Source organism: Cydia splendana, chromosome 1 (genome assembly GCF_910591565.1).
Source record: "Cydia splendana chromosome 1, ilCydSple1.2, whole genome shotgun sequence".
In the NCBI taxonomy this organism is placed as follows: domain Eukaryota; kingdom Metazoa; phylum Arthropoda; class Insecta; order Lepidoptera; family Tortricidae; genus Cydia; species Cydia splendana.
Window position 1 is genome coordinate 18,024,295 of NC_085960.1, and position 10,694 is coordinate 18,034,988.

At 36.5% G+C, this 10,694-nt stretch overlaps 1 protein-coding gene across 1 annotated transcript in view; it reads right to left on the bottom strand.

Annotated features, from left to right (window-relative positions):
• The window catches only part of LOC134791286 (neutral ceramidase), a 28,917-nt gene extending 19,400 nt beyond the window's left edge, over positions 1-9,517 (bottom strand). Inside the window, exon 1 of the mRNA XM_063762285.1 lies at positions 9,246-9,517. The gene's annotated coding sequence lies outside the window, so the exon portion shown is untranslated. The remainder of the gene's footprint in view (positions 1-9,245) is intronic.
• Between the last annotated feature and the right edge of the window lie 1,177 nt (positions 9,518-10,694).

Below are 10,694 nucleotides of genomic sequence, written 5' to 3' on the forward strand. Positions count from 1 at the left end.
ACTATAAACATTCACGTTTTTTTTAAATATATTTGCAAGTATTAATTATGAATTTACATTTATATGTAGGTATATCTGAAATTGACATTGGTATTTTTATTTATTTACAATTTTTTGCAGTTATTTGATATATAAATATACCTATATTCAACATTAATCAAATGACGGAAAGAATTGGCCGCCATTTGCCGTTTAGTTGATGAACGAAAAATAAGCATAATACCATGGTATAATAATATACTCCGCCTGGTACTCTATTCCGAGATTCGCGTATGACCTGACACGGGCCTACGTCATCATGCTGTTTACAGGTTCTCAAACTTTAAAATGTGGGAGAATTTTAACCCACGGTGAAAATTATTTTAACGGCATTAATTTTAAGTTATTCATGTAGAAACATAGTAAAATAAAACAAATCTAATGTATTAAATTAAACTTTATTTAACAACAACATGGAAAAGATATAAGTAAAAGAAAAATCGCAATCGTACGATAGGTATGCTATAATTTTCACTGCAAACAAAAAGGTTCAGATTTTTCCGGTCGGCGGTGATGATTTTAGACACATAAAACATTTTATATAAAAAAAACTATTAAGTTATGGGAGATGGTAATTGAAGGAACATGAAGATAATAGTTCTTAAAAAACATATAAAAAAGTTGCAACTCCCACAACCTACTAGTTTTTTTTATAAAGACCGAACCATACGTTTTCGCTGGATTTTGAAATCCACCCTAGCACATGGTATAATAATATACTCCGCCTGGTACTCTCTTCCGAGATTCGCGTATGACCTAACTGACACGGGCCTACGTCATCATGCTGTTTACAGGTTCTCAAACTTTAAAATGTGGGAGAATTTTAACCAACAGTGAAAATTATTTTAACGGCATTAATTTTAAGTTATTCATGTAGAAACATAGTAAAATAAAACAAATCTAATGTATTAAATTAAACTTTATTTATCTATACAAGACAAACATTTGAAAAACTAATTCACAGTTACACATTAATTACCTAGCTTACGACGTGAAAAGTTTGGAAAACACTGCGACTGCTGACACTGAGCGAGAAGGAAATAACAATTAACACGCGTTCGACAAGGATGACGGTCAGGGCATGAAGTTATCTAGATCCGAATTGTCAAATGTGACAGCGCTATCCTGTGTTGCCAGTAATGTTAACAGAATTACCCGAACGTCTGAAATTTCTTTCGTGAATCGGAAGATATTGCTAACGAATAATTAAAAATGACGTGTTATTGTAAAATTTAAGATAAAATACATATAAATGAAAATTATAAAATTATAAAGAAATATTTTAACTTATTAACCATAGGTATAATGTACCCATGTAACATGTTATGTTGAAATAAAGTAGCAATGTTATTGTGACGTAGGCCCGTGTCACTCTGGGAATAGAAGACCATGTTTTATTAGACCATGCATAATACCAAAAATTATGAGACAACGACCAAAAGTTGGGGAATCAGTAGGACAACAATAGTAATATACCTACTGATTTATACATACATTTATTGGTTTATTAAAAAACACAATTCCCCCAATGAGGGCGCCACTGGAGGGTCGATGCAGTCTTTAAAGTTATTTTATATTTGTGTTAGTATATTTTAAACAAAAAACTTATAAAAGGCTAATATTAGGAGTAGACGAGTCACGTCTTTTTTAAAGATTTAAGTATAACGATGATATTTTTTTTAGTTTAGGCTAATGAGATAGGTACATAGTACATACTTAAGTAACATATTTATTAAAAAAATATCCTTATTATGTACATCCTTGTGTTATGAAAAAACTTTATTTCAACACTTAGGGCACTTAGGCGTACCTAATTTAAATATTGTAATATTAATTACCTATTATTCACCTACATTATGCATGCAGTTAGTAAATCATACATATGTCAATAATTATTTGAGTATTGTGATATGTCTTATTTACATTAGGTACAGTCAGCAGCAGAAGTTGCTAAGCGGGCTAGGTGTTAAACATGAACTTGACACGACTTTATTGTTAAGACAACAAATGTGCCCCATGATGTAAAGCGTGCGCTGCTGCCATTATCTTGTACCTATACTTACTATTGCGATTTCTTCACACAGACAACAAAACAGTGAATGGAGCCATTATGCTTGATCTGAGGTTTGTTTACTCTTATGACTAATTTTACATGACCACTTACATATGTACATTTCATAACTCCGAGACACGGCCTAGGTCAAATTCCTGTTTTATTAGATTGTAAGAAAATATGTACAAGCTTTTTTATTTAAAGTTTAAAAGTCAAACGAAGGGGAATATGTCAAGCTATGATTAATCAACATCTACCTAATTGTGTATAAATATTTTCCATAAGCGGCAACAGAAATACATCATCTGTATATTACGGTTCGTGAGATACAGCCTGGTGACAGACGGACGGACGGACGGACGGACGGACGGACGGACGGACAGCGGAGTCTTAGTAATAGGGTCCCGTTTTACCCTTTGGGTACGGAATCCTAAAAATGGGGCTTACGTTTGTTTGTCCACTAGTGTCCCTCTTTACACCGATTTGAATATAATTAAATAAATGAGTGTCATCACTACGTCATATTTTCATAGAAATTTGACCATAATTATGACATTGCCACACTTAGTCAATTTTGTCATTGCAAATTCCATGCAGAGTTATCTTGGTCCGATCCTCTTAAGTAGGTATAGCGGTATATCTACATGTCACTGCCAAGAATGCCAAGCTTTGATGCCAAGTGTGTGCCAAGTACCTATTTATGAAAGGAGTATTTTATGAAAGAAGGTCCCTTCTTGATTCCTTTACGTCTATGATCTATGATGAGTTGATGACTAGAATGAGAAGGGAAGATTCTTCCACAGCTAGGCCAAACGCACAACCGTATCTAGTCAAATAGGAACCCTTAAGGTGGCTACTGACGAGCCTTCCAACAGTCCAAATAGCGTGGCTGCAATCCAAAATCGGTCCGTGAATGTCAAAAACGTACAATGTTTAATATTAGGATGCCGTCCATTTTGATGAATCCATTGTAACGGCATCCATTTGGAAGGCTCATCAGTCGTCAGTGGCCTGCTTTATAGTTTCGCCATGTCCGCCTGTCTGTCTCTCTGTCTTCGGCTTTGCTCCGTGATCGTTAGTGCTAGTGCTAGAGAGCTGAAATTGGCAAGACAAGTGGTAAAATAAAACCTAGAAAAAAACTGTTTTAGGGTAGGTACACACGTAAAGTGGCGATGTTTTTTTTTTGTCCAACCCTCTGATGTAGAGTGTGAATGTTATTTGACAGAAGGGTAACTACAGAACCCTACACTGACCATGGCCTGACATGCTCTTGCCCGGTTTTTGATGGTAAAACCAACTCTACTTTCTCTACATTATTATTTTAATTTGGGTAAGTAACCTTAGGTATATCAGTTATATCTATTAGGAGCGCAGTGCGATTCGGTTCAGTATCAAACTCGTTGTTTATCGACTAGGTACGCCCTTACTTTCCTTTGTCTGGGAGTGCTTCAAAAACATTTATCAGATAATGAACTCTGAAAGATTATTTGCGAATATGTAAACAAACGTAAGCAACTAGATTTGTAAATAAATAATATAATGTAATAAAGTATAAAAACGTATAAAAAACTGAACAAATGCGAGTCGGACTCGCCCACCGAGGGTTCCGTACTTTTTAGGGTTCCGTACCCAAAAGGTAAAACGGGACCCTATTACTAAGACTTCGCTGTCCGTCCGTCCGTCCGTCCGTCTATCACCAGGCTGTATCTCACGAACCGTGATAGCTAGACAGTTGAAATTTTCACAGATGATGTAGGTATTTCTGTTGCCGCTATAACAACAAATACTAAAAACAGAATAAAATAAAGATTTAAATGGGGCTCCCAAGCTCCCATACAACAAACGTGATTTTTGACCAAAGTTAAGCAACGTCGGGCGTGGTCACTTACGTGGTCACCTACGGTACTTGGATGGGTGACCGTTTTTATTTGCATTTTTTTTCCCGTTTTTTTTCATTATGGTACGGAACCCTTCGTGCGCGAGTCCGACTCGCACTTGCCCAGTTTTTATTTTTAATATTCCGTGAGTATTTATTTACGATTTTCATTCCTAAGCAAGAGATTTTTCAATTCATTCTGAAAAAAAATACGCCTCATATAAATCGATAATAATTTTTTCACCTCAGCAGGTCGAACAAGGGTACTTTGCTTCTTAAAAACAGTGAGCAAAATGCGATTTTGCTCACTGAGTGAGACAAAATGACATTCAAGTGACCTTTATAGTCAAATGTCATTTCAACATGCGGGGTCTAATACAAGTTCGATATACTTGGGTTCTATTATCTCTGTCCCTCTAGGTATGTTCTCACTGCTTAAGGTGAAAAATTTTGTGTACTACACGAGATCAAAGTTATTTACATCTCGTGCGCTTTTGAATCCCTTACTACGCTCAAGATTCTAAATTAGATTCACTCGCTACGCTCGTGAATCTATTATAGAATCTTTCGCTTGCACGGGACTCAAAATAAGCACTCGAAGAAATATCAAACTTTGATCTCTTGTTGTACAAATAACTATATTCTTGTAGATAATAATTTTATTATGAGTTCTTGGAGTGAAAAACAAAAATCATATTTTATTTTAATGTTTTTAGGGTTCCGTGCCCAACGGGACCCTATTATATTACTAAGACTCCGCTGTCCATCTGTATGTCTGTCACCAGGCTGTATCTCATGAACCGTGATAGCTAGGCAGTTGAAATTTTCACAGATGATGTATTTCTATTGCCGCTATAAAAACAAATACTAAAAACAGAATATACTAAATATTTCAGTGGGGCTCCCATACAACAAACGTGTTTTATTGTCGTTTTTTGCGTAATGGTACGGAACCCTTCGTGCGCGAGTCTGACTTGCACTTGGCCGGTTTTTAGGGTTCCGTACCCAACGGGACCCTATTATATTACTAAGACTCCGCTGTCCATCTGTATGTCTGACACCAGGCTGTATCTCATGAACCGTGATAGCTAGGCAGTTGAAATTTTCACAGATGATGTATTTCAAAGGGTAAAACGGGACCCTATTACTAAGACTCCGCTGTCCGTCCGTCCGTCCGTTCGTCCGTCCGTCCGTCTGTCACCAGGCTGTAGCTCACGAACCGTGATAGCGTGATAAAATTTCAACTATTTTCACAGATGATGTATTTCTGTTGCCGCTATAACAACAAATACTAAAAAATACGGAACCCTCGGTGGGCGAGTCCGACTCGCACTTGTCCGGTTATTTATTATTTGTTGTTATAGCGGCAACAGACATAACATCATCTGGTGATATGAAAATTTCAACTGTCTAGCTATCACGGTTCATGAGATACAGCCTGGTGACAGACAGACAGTGAAGTCTTAGTAATAGGGTCCCGTTTTTACCCTTTGGGTACAGAAACCTAAAAAGCGACAAATTTAAAAAAAGTAGGCGCGAAGGGTTATCGTTCCATAGAACATTTGAAATTGGCTCCTTTTCCTACTGACAAAGTTGTTTGACAGACTATAGATAATAAAGTAGTTAAAGTACTAAGTAATAATAATAACAATACCTACGCTACGCGCTCAAAATATATAGCCTACGCAGTGCTTAATAAAACGTGAGCATAACGCGAGTTAATTAACACAGTTTATCTTTATATGACTCACCGTCAAACAAACCCAAGTAACATTTTAGTCCTATAATTTTAGTTTTTATCGCTAAAAGCTTGTATAGACGTCGTATTAAGGTTTCAGAGGTGACCACCTGTCGTATAAAAGCGCTTGGCAACACCTTTTTGCTCTATAGGCTTATACAGCTAATATATTCTATAAGCAATTGATGTAAAGGTTTATTTCATCATTTTATAGAGCCGTTATAGGCGTGTACTATAACAGGTTCAAATATAACCACTATAGAGCAATATTACTGTATAATAGTATTTGGAATCACTTTTATGCAACTAATTTGCGCTATTAAGGTTCCCTGCCAAGCCGCTATAGTTTTGTGTTTTAACAGTGACAAAAACCCAACTATACAACGATTTTAGGATATAGTGGCTTTAGAGATCACTGCTATAGTACATAATACTTTAGTAGTTTGCGCTATTAAGGTTCCCTGCTAGCCGCTATCGTTTTGTGTTCTAACAGTGACAAAAACCCAGCTATACAACGATTTCAGGATATAGTGGCTTTAGAGATCACTGCTATAGTACATAATACTTTAGTAGTCATATGAACACTATTATAGAACTGTTTTGCTCTATAGTAGCGTTTTTGGGACATATTTATAGCGTTAAAAAGCGCTTTAGTAGTTTTTAAATCCCTATTATATCTCATCGCTGTAAACGTCACAATGACTCTTTTATATCACAAAACTGTTGTATAGTGGTTTTGTTTTTTCTTTTAAAAGACAACAGCGTTATAGTTGAGTTTTTATGACTTTTATAAACCGAGTTAGATACATAAAGGTAGAAAACGACTACTTGTAAATGATAAATTTGATCTGTAATGGCTACTTATATCTTGCTTATATAAGTTCAGGCCTAAGCCACATAATGTGGTTCTGTACAAAATATTTATATTTTTTAATGAATTGATAAAAAAGACCCCAGTGATATTAGTGACTGTAGGTGAGATTTATCATCAATGATTTAATACAAGCATAAAATCGTGACGGTTTAGATATTTATCGACATCCATTATTAGCACATTTTTTTTACCAATGACACTGAAAAAGGAAACAACAGTAATGACTACATCTAAATTAAAAAAAAATCCTATATCTTTCTAAAGAGTTTGAAGGTGTAACAGGGTCACAGCAAAATTCTTTTGGAACCCTAATTTTAATCATGATGGCGGTGAATATTTCGTCGTAAGTTCTAGAGTTAGCCTATAAAAGCGTCGGATTTACTTCTTGGCTGTATAGTAGTAACTATGGTGAATATGATAATATTTTATTAAATTATTTTATTAAAAACATAAATAAATCGAGGGGGCATTTAAAATTCCTCATTAAACTAATACTATTCTAACGGTAAATCTTCCGTCCCATATACTTTTTGCACTAAGGACCGAATTATTCGACATCTAAATGGCGCATATTAATATAAAGTCTTTACTTATCACCATTTTACTTAGTACCGTTTTTGTGAAGTAAACACACAACAAAACCACTCACAACAGTTGATGGAAAACTTGATAGCAAATTTCGTAGTAAAGGAACTATGAATTCTACAATAGTATAAAAAAGCACTATAATACAATTTCAAATACTACTATAGTATAAAACAAGCACTATAATGGAATCTCAAATGCCACTATAGTATAAATTAACACTATAATGGCGTTACTGACAACAAATTAGCACAAAAGTGATCATCACATCACTTTTATAGACCTAAAACGTCACGACTGACACTGCTACAGGTCTACTATATCACTGAATGGCACATAAGATGCGCCATTTCGGCTTTATACAATCTTCTTTGGTCTTTTATAGGACCTTAGGTGGTATTTGGGAAACGTTCTATCGACTACTATAGAACCACAAATTGTTACTTGGGAATGGCCTACACTTGACCCATTAGGTACTTTAAAGCAGTCCCATTGTAGACTGCAACTAGCCACACATGCTGCCGACCACAATGGGCCTGATGTTACAAAGTAATGTTTTTACTAGTACCCGTCCGTAGTAACCGTAGTTTCGCCATGGGTTAATGCGAGATGTCGACTACGAAATAACGCGCGTTTTGGTAAGAAAACTGATGTATGGAGTTACCACTCTTTCTTTACTTATACTCTATGCTACAAGAAAACTGCAATTTGGAATGAAACAATTAAACATTCAATTTCACCTGAAGTGGGATTTTTCACCAATTTTCCTACCGATAACTCGTACCGATTAACTTAATTCTCCTTCCTGATTGTAAGGTCAACGTGAGAAACGAATTGTTGTCAACCTAGAGAACCAAATGTCAAGTTCATCAGGTTTACCCTAAATTAAACATGTTAAATTAAGAGGGACAAAAAGGACCTTGAATTTTTTTTATACGGCGCCGTTTTTGTCTTATTCGGTTAAGATATACTGTAGGCCTAGCAGGAGGGGCGCGACAGCAGAGTAGAACAGTTAACTCGCCCGTAAGATAGACTACCCGCGTCCCTCTTAATTAGTACAGTTAGAAGAAGACGGTTAGGGTGACTGCTATAGTTATTGGTCACTAACATAGTAATCGCTACCTACTCTTAACAAATCGGAAAGAAACAAGCGAATAGTCTTATTGACCAATTGAATGGCCAATTTACTATGACTAGCGGCCAATAACTATAGCAGTCACCCATAGTCTATCTCGCGGGCGAGATAGGTACCTACTTAATGTCGCGACCTACCTGTGCTAGGCTTACTGGCCGAACCCTTAAATTTATTAGCTGCAGAAACACTCAAATCCAACTTCAACATATCTATTGGCGAAAGATCTTGGACTCAGGCTAGCCTATCCTTTAGGTTCGGCGGTCTAGGCCACCGTGGCCTCTATGCGCCCGAAGCGCAGGGAGGATCCCCCGCCACGCCAGCATTAATGGCGACATCCGTAAGGGCCTTGATAGTGCCAAAGTGCCGGCAGTTCTAGACCCCACAGCGGTTTGGTCGGAGATGACGGGAAGAGGGTTGGCCGCAAGTTTGGGACGCTGCTTCAGTTGGTACCTTGGCTCTTGGCTTTTGTTCCATGTTCTTGGAACTTCCAAGCACCTAAATATGTTAATAGTGACGGTACTGCGGCATAGTCGGCCCGGTCGGCCGAAGGCCTCAAACGCGGAAAATAGGTATCCGCTCTTAGGAAGCAGCTAAATGTTTGCAGCATATTTTTTATACATGTTATTATAGCCGGTCAAACAACTTTGTCAGTAGAAAAATGCGTGAAATTCAAATTTTCTATGGGACGATTACCCTTCGCGCCTACATATTTTTCTATTGACGGAAATGGCTTCACAGACTACCTAACTCGTGAAGTACCTATATTCCCTCAGAAATAATCATTTTGTGAAGTGGTAATGGGACTGCTGATAAAGACCGTAAACTGTGAAGAGCATTCAGGTTTTTTTTTAATAATAATGTGCAGTACGTACATTTTTAAATACCTACGAAAAGGAAGTACCTAAAGTACATAAAGGAACAATAGGAACATGTAGGGCTACTCACTTAAATGCCTAATGTTTTGGTAAGCAGCAATCAGTTACTAATATTTTCCTGTAGAAAATCCAATCGTACACTAATACACAATTAAATAAAGCTACACTCTTTAAAAATCACATTTTTACTGCTAAACCGAAATAAAAAAAAATGAAACTAATATGCGTTCCGATTCACGAAATTCGCCTGCAATCAATCCGCGCAATGAAGGTCAATTTCGAGTACAATTTACGATACGAGTGTTCTGAGCAACAGGCGTGCGGCGATGCGCGTTGTATGTGACTAACTAAACACTCAACACTGTTGACTGTATCGAAGCCGGTGTTATTGGTGGCCATCATTTGGTCCAACGCTACCAAATAGGATTACAAGTTCCAATAAAGACTATTGTTTGGAATCTTTGATTCAATCGATAATGCGTACAATACGTGTTATTATGAGTTCGGTATCTAAACACCGTTGCAACTGTGGGTGTTTCTTAAAGGAGTTATTTAGGTACCTACGTATTAAAGGCAAAGCAAAGTTTCACCCTGGAATTTCTTATCAAAAGTTAATAAAATTATAACTCAAAAACTACGAAAAATCGGCTAACATACATGGGGTATATTCTGACAGCAAACGACGTGAGGCAACTAAAAAAGTTTTTGGACGTATAGTAGGTTTGGACCGACCTGTATTTAAGGATCCGAAAGGCTACATAATATACCTACATATTCTGGACACATGTCCATAGACAAAATTCCAATAACAGTTCAACATCTTGAGTTTCTTCATTCTGGACTGATTATGATGAAAATAGATTTTTGTGGTCTCGAAGGGTCCCTATGAATCCGTAGCCAAAATACGAAAAAAAAAACGGCCGCTATCTTGATTTTCTTTATTTTTGTTCTGATCGTGTTGTATATGGCTTTATTATTATTCGGGCAACTAAAATAGAGTCTGTTCGGAAAAAGGAGAGTCGTGGAATGTATTGGGCCCCATACATTCCACGACTCTTCTCTTTCCGCACAGACTCTATGTATGTATTATAGACTGAGAAAAAATTAAAAAGTGGCAATACTGTAGTGTCGTCCCGTTTTCTTAGATTGATTTGAAAGGGACGACACTACAGTATTGCTACTTTTTAATTTCTACTCTTTTTTGTCAGACGGGAAACAGAACTATCATTGGGCATATAATAATATAATTTGGTTGTATTTAATATTTTAGCGCCAATAAATTTATAAGCATCAAATATATTATAAGCATCATATCATATTATTAAAAAACTGGCAGCAAAATCAAGCCACGGAAAAAAATTGTAGGGTACTTGAAGTCATACGATGGCGTCTAAAATAATAATTTGGCAACTAATATTGTAAACCGTACCTATATGGCGTATGGTTTAATATTTTTGTTGTCATCTAGTTCACACCTAAGTAAACATATTGAGCATATCGTTTCAGGTAGTATTTTAAT